At 29.9% G+C, this 9,658-nt stretch overlaps 1 long non-coding RNA gene across 1 annotated transcript; it reads left to right on the top strand.

Annotated features, from left to right (window-relative positions):
- The first annotated feature begins 388 nt into the window (after positions 1–388).
- On the top strand, positions 389–5,968 carry LOC116431004 (uncharacterized). Its single transcript, XR_004235843.2, has 3 exons — positions 389–1,242; positions 2,116–2,333; positions 4,386–5,968. It is a non-coding gene; the product is annotated as an uncharacterized LOC116431004 (long non-coding RNA).
- The last annotated feature ends 3,690 nt before the right edge of the window (positions 5,969–9,658 follow it).

Genomic DNA, 9,658 nt, shown 5'->3' with positions numbered 1-9,658 from the left:
TTTCTTGTAATTATTTTCAAATAGCTCGGAAACTTCGGTCATTGGTGATCACCATGGCGATTAACCTATTAACCTCACTACTAAATATATTTAGTCTATTAAGATGACACATAAATACATCATTTAGTATCATTTTGAAATTTCGAAAACAGCCCAAAGAACCTATCGTAAATATCCCCATTTAAGATATTAACCCCTTGTCCTACAACAACAAGTGAGACTCGTGGTAAGAAATTTGGACCAAAAACAATAAGCACGAGTCTGACTCGTGGTACTTCGTTCGGGACAAAAACAATAAGCACGAGTCTGACTCGTGGTACTTTGTTCGGGACAAAATAAACAACACGAGTCAAACTTGTGGTTTAGTTGTTCTTGATATTTTCTTACTTTACTTACGTGTAATTCTTCGTTACGTTCACACGTTTAGGTTATAATTCCCTAAAAGAATAAAAAATTTGTTAAGAATTTTTCGACCTTCTTGTTTATTGTGGCTCGAGCAGTCGGGAATTATCGAGTAGGACAAACGGTTAAAATATATTCGGCGTATTGTATAACCTATTGTCGCTTTGGATATATCAAAATATCATATCACGCGAAACAATTGTAAACAAGGCAAAGTTCAAATCTGATTAAAAATGCAGTATCTTTTTTGTCCATTTAACTTTTTATCAGATCTTATACTGTCAGATTAATCAGTTCTTTAATTTTCGTCTTTCCTTTCACGTCTGTTTCTATTAAGAAAAATTTATAGTTTGATTTGTTTACCTATAATTGAATAACGTTGAATTTTATAACAATAATTATTTAACCAATTACAGCAGGAATATAAAATGCTGGTGCGGTTAGTATTAAATGTATAATGACTCATTTCCAGTACTGTGGTATGGAAAATGAAGAGCAAGGTCTAAGTCAGAAAAAAAAGTCATTGCTTGGTTGATTTTGTATAAAGTCCACGCTATCTTAGTCTCTTTTTTTGGAACGGCGGGCGACCTTGCCATATGACTTTGCCGCTGCAATAGGGTCGCGTGCTATAGATGCATGGCCGCTGACAACATTTCAATACTTTCAACATGTTAAATTCTGCATACCGAGATAATATATGCAGGTAGTCGACGAGCAGTCTACATGTAGAATATGCGAACTGTTATATCATGTATTTCTCACGCTGCTGTGTGACCATATTTAAACTGACATTATGATGTCTGCAACCATGTCATTCAATCAAATAGCTGCCATTATACAGTAAGTAAAAAAAGATTCACATTTTTTCTTATGTTGCTCGAATTAATTTAAAATTTGTTTATAATAACGTTTAGTTAATTTTTGGTAGTTACGTATTATACGAACCACATTTGTTTCTTAATTGAAGATCTCACTGGTCAGTAATGTGGGTTAAGTCTGGATTAGTATTTATTTAATATTATTTAATGTTGTTATTAATATTTTATTATTAGCATTATCACTGTTATTACCATTATTATTAATATTTTATATCTTGAAAACGAAGGCAGTTCGTGTAATACGTGAGTGTCAAATTTTTATAGCAATACTATTATACTATTATGGTATATTTTAATTTTCGTAAATCATTCCAAGGAACTAGAAGAAATTATACTTTTCTAAACTTCTTGTCAATGGCTTTCCATTTACTTTTAGGTTTTGATATTTCATATAGTTAAGTCACCCAGAAGCAATACGGTTAAGTCTAGAAAACAAAAATTGAGAAAATCAATGTTTCGGCTTCTGAAATTATCATACAACATATTCAGAAGCTATAAAAAGAAGGGCTTTCTGACCTAGAAAGAAACAAGCAAACAAGTAAATCCTTTGATAAATAAAAAGAACAGTATTTATTCCATTAAAATTTACAAAAACCAGAAAATATCAAGAAATGGATTTAGCCGGATTGGCTTCTTAGCGACTCAATTAACACATTCGTTACCAGAATCACTTTATGATAACTTCGTTTATAGCTTCGGTAAAAAGGTTGAATGAATTATTCTCGGAAATGATGCATGTAACTATTTAACTTGTTAATGCATGGCACAAGACTCAGTAACACTTCCTTTTTTATGAAGTAGCTACGTTGCATTTAATGAAATATTGTAATTACAGAAACTATCACTGTAACAAATGGTAGTCTTCCGATTTACGAAGAAGGGACTGAAGTAGACGACGGAATTAGCGCCGTTGGAAATGAAGATTACATCACCGATAGAAGACTAGTAAAACGAAGGAGGCTGCAGACTCACGTCGACGAGGCAATAGCAATTATGAGAAGCATTAATAACTCTCAATAGCGGAAAAACGAATATTACTTATTTGGGAAACAAGTAGGTATTAAGATAAGTTAACTACCGACCGCGTATGCACGAAATTTAGTGTAACATATCATTAACACGATGCTGTTTCAAGCGAAGATGGGAAAATGTAATACTCCATCTCAATTTATTTTGCCCCCCTCATGCGATCCAGACTTTACTCTATACTTTCAGTAATTTGTCAGTTTAAGTAAATCCCTGGGCCCCTTATATTCCATTATCAATGAATTTTTCCAATTTTACACCTTTATCGGACGCAGCCACATAATTTCTATCTCCATTTGTCCAGCAAATTTAATAAGAATTAAAAGTCATTTATAGTCTAATCATCATCATCATCATCATCACAGTATTGTATTTTTTATATTTTCTACAATATTTCTTTATATTTTTGTATATTTATATTTATTTATATATTTGAAATTTGTATAAGGCTACCACTTGAAATTATTCACAGAATTATCTTCCCGTTTCAATGATATGTCCGTTTAAATCTGTTTCCAAAATTTGAAAGTGACTTTTGATATTCAATATTAATAATAACCTCTGCAGTAGATTATTTTGATACTAAATGTCTGAACAAAATGTATGTTTTATTTTTATTTATTAAAGCATAAAATGTATATTTTTATTGGTTAAAGATTCATTAGTATTATTTATAGAATTTAAAATGTGATTCATAATAATTCATAAACAAAGTAATATTCGATATTTCGAATTGAAAGTATTTCTGTTAAATAATGAAATGTCTGGAGAAGAGAAATGAAAAATGAAAAATTTAATTTGTTTTTATGTAACAGTATGGTATCCTGGTAGGTAAAAATTGCCGATTAAAATAGTTGAATCTGTCACTAGTAATTCTTGTATTTTGTTTATTAATGCTTAATTCGTTATCATTTCAAAATGTGCCAAAATTACGAATGTCTTTCTTGTTTAATCTAAATTTTACTGCAAATAACAAAAGAAAATTGTTTTCTTCTCTATGACGGGTATACTCGTTATAAAACAAAAGTTATTACCTTTACATGGCAGGTATAGTCGTCATGAACATTTGTAAAGTATCAGAAAAGTTTTGTTCATTATGTAATGGTTCTTCAGAAACTAAACAATTTTCATTTCGAATAGCATTTCTTTCTAGCTCCAAAATTAGGAGATCTTCAGTTTAGACAGTTTATCTGTGATTACTCATCCTGTATATAAACAAATGATATGAGTACCCCAATATCATAAAACTATGTAAATAATTAGCCTGAAACATGCATTTTTTACTACTCATTGTCGAATTATTTGTAGTATAAATAAATAGAAAGTTCATTAAAAATGAATTTTTTATTATAAATATTCTTATAATGATAAATAAGTTTTTTATTATAATTATAATTACAAATCAAACGACAACTATTCAACAGAAAAGTATATCTTTTGACATACTTATTAACACTAACCAATTATTAAACAAATAACAGATGTTTCTTTGAGACATTATTAAAGAAATTTATTTAACAATGTGAAGACTGAATTGTAAATCAATTAAAATCTCAATAAATGCACGCTTGGAGTTTCTATAGAGGATTTACAAAAAGTCAATTGAACTACTCGGTAACTTTAATGTTAAACCAACGACTCTAATTAGATAAACAACTTGTATCTCCTGTGTCTGTCTTTCCTAACACTAATTTCAATAACATTATTCCTATTCTCGCACTAGCACATTCCTCGCAATAAGTACAAATACGAAGAGACCTGTATACGCTGGTACGAGTGACAGTCGACACGATAATTTCAATATAGACCGATCAAAAACAGTTTTCACTAATGGGAAAATTGCCACAGTTAGTCTTCATTCCCCATTTATAATTGTCAACGATACCTATGTCACTTGTGTACGTCAATAATCGCGATTTTTGTTAAGAACCCAAGGCAAGCCGTTGAACGTCTGTCATCGTGGATCGTACGGAATATTATTCGCGAAAGTTCCCACGTTTGTGAACTATCTCCGAGACTTAACGATAGCCTGGATTTTATTCGAACGTCAAGGTATGCGTGCTTGAACTTTCTTTCCAGGACACGGCATGCTACGCGGCGAGTAATGGACGGTTAGGTTGGCGCACAGAAATTACAAGCGTGTCGTTTCGGAGTTGTTGCACGCGTGTACGGTTCGCTTTTCCATCCGTGTCACAACATGGTAATTTTCGTGTCACGACATCTCACCGTAAGCGAACCGAAGGAAACTGGAGAACAAAAGCCGTTTGAAAGAAGAAACGACGTAATTACTTGCACTTTTCCGCATGGAAACTTTTTGCGGCGTATGGTGACGGAACAATCTCTGCGCTGACATTTTGTACGGAGTGTTTGCAAATCAGAGGAAAAGTTTTAATGTATATAAATGGAAAAATTAATATTTTTTATATTACAAATAATCTTTTATTCGAGTTGTAACGACTAATTTTGTTACTTCAAGAGATATCTCGTCGGGTGCAAACAATGATAATAATTATGATTATAATTGATTGATTTCATTAAATCATTTTTTCTTAATTTACATTTTATTATTTCTTTTTTTCTTAGTTATAATGATATTATAATTGTTGAACCTATTGTTTCATTAGAATGTGATAATTTTCCAAGAAAGAAAATCAGGTTTGACTAACAAAATCCTTTGTGACTTTAAAAATACAGTAGGATATTGTTTAATCGAATTCTTCTACTTTTTGTGAACGAGATCGCACAAGAGTCTTGGTTATCTACAGACACAATGATTCAGGTGTTTAAATTATATCAAATGATATAATTTATATATAAATATAATATAATATAATATTATATATAACAGATATAATATAATCAAATTTTGCGAATATGATTTAAGAAATTGAGACACTTGAGATATGTATTCATTTTTCTGAATTAGTTGCCCAATTAAATCGAGTGATTGAGGTTTTAATGTATTAATATGTACACTTGTGTTCGTTGGAATAATTTTCTTGTGTGTAATAAGTACTATCTACCCTTGAGTTGTGAATCCTGCTTTTTAACACTCTGTAGAATAAATATTTCAGTATCGAGCTCTTGGGAATTGTTACTGACCACTGGTTCAGTTGATTGTTATATTAACCTTAGACACAACAGCAATTAACTGTAAACTATAACACGAAAGTCTAAAGCTTATGTTAATCCATACCACACTGAGATTGTTCAATAAAAGTTATTGGCAACTAACAATAAGCGTTATCGATGAAACCTTTGGTAACTAGATATCAAATAATTGTGTTTCTTACGTTCACCGTATTAACTAGTGTCGATATGACAATAAAAAACGATACTAGACAATGACAAATACTATTCTTTATATCTTTCTCGTTTGGTAGCATAATAAAAAGATACACTTGCTTACACGATTTTAGCAAGTCATGAATCATATAGATACATGATACATACTATTTTCGAATACTTCATGAATTTGTAACTTTTCCGAAATAGTAATAAATCTTCGTTTACTAAAACTCGTATAAAACAACTGGAATACTAATCTAGATTCTAGTGCCATGTATCATACAGGCGTATGTACACTAGTACATTGTAAACTGTTTATACATTTACATCAATAAAAATATGTTTAACAAGTAAGAGCGTGAACATTAAATATTCCTTAGAGGTGAACATTATTCAAATGGTTTCGAGTGAATATTTATCTAAGATAATGAGTCGAATAAATTTTTATTGAACGAGTATTTAATTTCAATAAAAATTATTTATTAACCAAACATTATTATAACTTTCTTCATATCAAGTTTGTATAACTAATATTATCTTCAATAATTTCGTTTTTTATAGAATATGTTTCAAATTTCATCTGAATTAATAATTTCATTTCTGTTATCATATTCTTAAACTATATCTCCACAATCAACAGAAAAAATAATCTAAATTCTCAACTATTTTGTTTTCATGTTCTTTAAAATATATTATTGAATAGCATATTAGGATGTTTTTCATTTTTTATATGTATGTAAAAGTAATTCTTTTCTGCTAAAATACTTTTTGCCCAGTTATACAATGCAAAAAACTGTATTGAAAGTGCAATGTTAATACCGAATAAATAGAACAAATACCAGCTTTATGTGATACCAATCGGTAAACTTACATTGACCTTACAAATTGAATTATCTTATATTTATAAACAGCTAAAAAACCGCAGAATCCTACAAACTGCATTAAACTTGAACCAAAAATAAAGTTCAAGAAATTATAAAGATCGATAAAAAAAGTTACAAAGAACAAGTCATTTCTAACATCATTTCGAATACGTATCTGATAAAAACATGTCGTGTCAACCTAATTAGTACAATCCATTCAAGTATATAATTTACGTAATCATTGGTTACAATTATATTATAATTATTTTTAAATAGGAAGATATTGTTGACCAAATGAAAACAGAAATATAATAGATGAAAAAAGTGGGGTGATAGTTGGAAGTAAAATTTTATGCACGAGACTTTTCCTTTAATGATATTGAAATCAAGTTAAATTAAAATCGATATCGCGTTTCCTTATTCTCTGACGCAAAATTCAACGGCGATTTACAAGAAAACTATTCATTTTTTATCTATGGTTCTTTTGAGACTATTTATTTCTGCGATGAGTAGAATACGATGGCGCAGTACAAAATTTTAACCTTTTTCTGTCCAGGGGAAAGAGAATTTTGCAGCGGCTTCTTTATCTCAACCTCCATCAAAACGAAAGTGTAGAGTCATGTTACGACAAAATATGCAAACATTTCTTTATATCCCGTACTTTTACAAATACAGATTATACTATCTTTAACTTGGGTCAAAGTTTATCTGCATTACATACGTGCGATTATGTTGCGATGTCACAACAAATAAGTGGCAATGCATCTGAAAGAAACATTTCACAAACATTAATAGGTAGAAGTGTTTAAGAAAATGAAATAACCTATATATTCTTTATTCAATTTTTGTAACAACATGCTTTACGAAAGAATTTTATTGTATACTTTCAGTCTTTTTTGTGTATATGAGATTTAAGGATTTGATGCTGTATTGAAACGAAAAAATATAGTTTGTAATTGAAGTTTAAAATGACGTACGTAATTACAGCTATTAAAGAAGTCCGAAAAAAATTTTTACACATGGTCAATGTCATACCCATAGGCGTACAATATGCAAAGTTCCACAGGTAATTTGTTTCAGATAATTTCAGGTGTTTTTGAATCAACCCTTTCTTTGAATACATGGTTTAGACCTTATCTCAATTCTTTTTTTATATTTTCTGATTAAGTGAGTCATCATGGAAGAGATAAAATTAATATCATACTTTCCATTCAAAACTGCCGTATCACATAGTTATTAATAGTGTTTACTCGATGATAATGTTGCAATCTGCATTCAAGAAGCATGCTTATCATATTATTATAGAGAAATTGTTATATAATGCAAATTGAAATATTTCATATATGCAAATAAGTAATACAAGAATTGAATAAATTAATGCTATAATCCTTTCAATTGAAAAATCTTAAAACTTCTAAATATATTATAAATACATACATACACTGGAGGAAAACCTGGTGGAATGTAATCTTTATAGATGAAAAACGGTTTTGTCTGGATGGTCCATTTGCCAAACGGCAAAAATTATTTACGAATATTTTTCAAAGGAGAAAATTTCTGTTTTAGAAAGGCCGGCGTGCTCCCTGGGCCTCAATATAATTGAGAACTGTTGGGGATTATTATCAAAAGCTGTCTACGTAGAAGGTAGACAATTTGAAAATTTAAATGATTTAAAAATCTGTTTTAAAGGGTAATGGAAAAATTTATCACAATCTTCAATTAAAGTATTGTATAAATCCTTACCAAAAAGGATGATAGAAGTAATTGAGAACTACGAATGTCCCACGCATTATTAAACATAGGTACAGTTATATAATTTTCATATTTGTCTACCTTAAATTTACATAATACGGAATATTTTTCGGACGTGCTACCATTTTGTCTGTATTCATTTGGGTATTTGTATTTTTACTAAGAAAATTCGTTGAAGGAAAGTCAATAAATGTTATGTTTCCATATTAGTAGACCTATTTATGTATCATTTGCACCTTGTACCATAATGATAACGTGAGAAATTAAAGATAACACACGTGTGCTATCATTTTTTTGGGGAGTGTATATACTGATCCAAGTAATTAAGAGATTACTTAATAATAATAAAAACATTGTTGAACTTGGAATTTTTGTAATTTTGTAATAAAATGTCACAAAACATTTTGTTTGGACTCATTTTAAAGCATGAAGCTATTACTTACACCTTCTGTAGCCGTTTTCTTTGGCGATATTCTTGCTTCATGTAACGGATGAAAAGATAAACGTATTTCTCCGTTTCTTAAATTGAGCAAATTCAAACGCTTCTACATTTTCCTTTGCAACGATCCTTTAAAACTTGTCGTACGAGTATTTTTGCAATTTTACTGAAATTTGCATGAAAAATGCAATTTGATTGCATTAAACACTAATATCAAATTAAACACAAATTAACCACGTACAATCACGATATACAAGTTAAATGTCACTTTTTCATGGAACCTTTTTGTAATATACATCAAGTAATTCTAACACTATGGACACCCTTTTTTCAAACTTATAAAGTGATGACTCCAATCTTCAAATCTATAATCGATCCAGTTTTGAAAGAATGTATTTAGTGTAGGTGGAGACGTGTAGCCTTATATTATGAATTATATTATTAATGAATATTATGAATGAATTTAATTTTGAGGAGCAACGCGTTAAAAGGTTGAGTCCAAATCCCACTTTTCCTATATAGTTTCTTCTATACTAATTAAAATTATATCTACGCTGTAAAATAAAATTATGTTTGAAATAAATAAAAATTATGTCTACAGTGTACATCATTTTAATCAATAGCTAATTGTAGATTCTACAGAAAGGAGAACGCGATGAAACAGAATGACAAGACGTTTGACTTCCTGTAAAATTTCTTGTAATAACAAGCAACGTATAATAAAGCATAATTATTTGCTCTGCAGTAAGTAATTACATGTTCTACAATATTACATTATATAAGTGTTGCAGATCTCAAGTCTTCAACCTGTTTTCCTCGATTAATACTATTACATGCATTGCAAACGCAGGTATGCGCAATATTGTTAAAAAGAATGTTTTTTTTAAGTAAAAAATCGCTTATCTGAGACAATATATTGAGAGCATTGTTCCCTATATTTCCCTACGTACACACTCAAGTATACTTCAATAAACTCCGTCAACTACCCGAGTTTCAAATTGTAAGCCTCA

The sequence above is a fragment of the Nomia melanderi genome, chromosome 5 (assembly GCF_051020985.1).
Source record: "Nomia melanderi isolate GNS246 chromosome 5, iyNomMela1, whole genome shotgun sequence".
NCBI lineage: Eukaryota > Metazoa > Arthropoda > Insecta > Hymenoptera > Halictidae > Nomia > Nomia melanderi.
The sequence above is the reverse complement of the archived record's forward strand: the minus strand, read 5'-3'. Positions and strand labels throughout refer to the sequence as shown.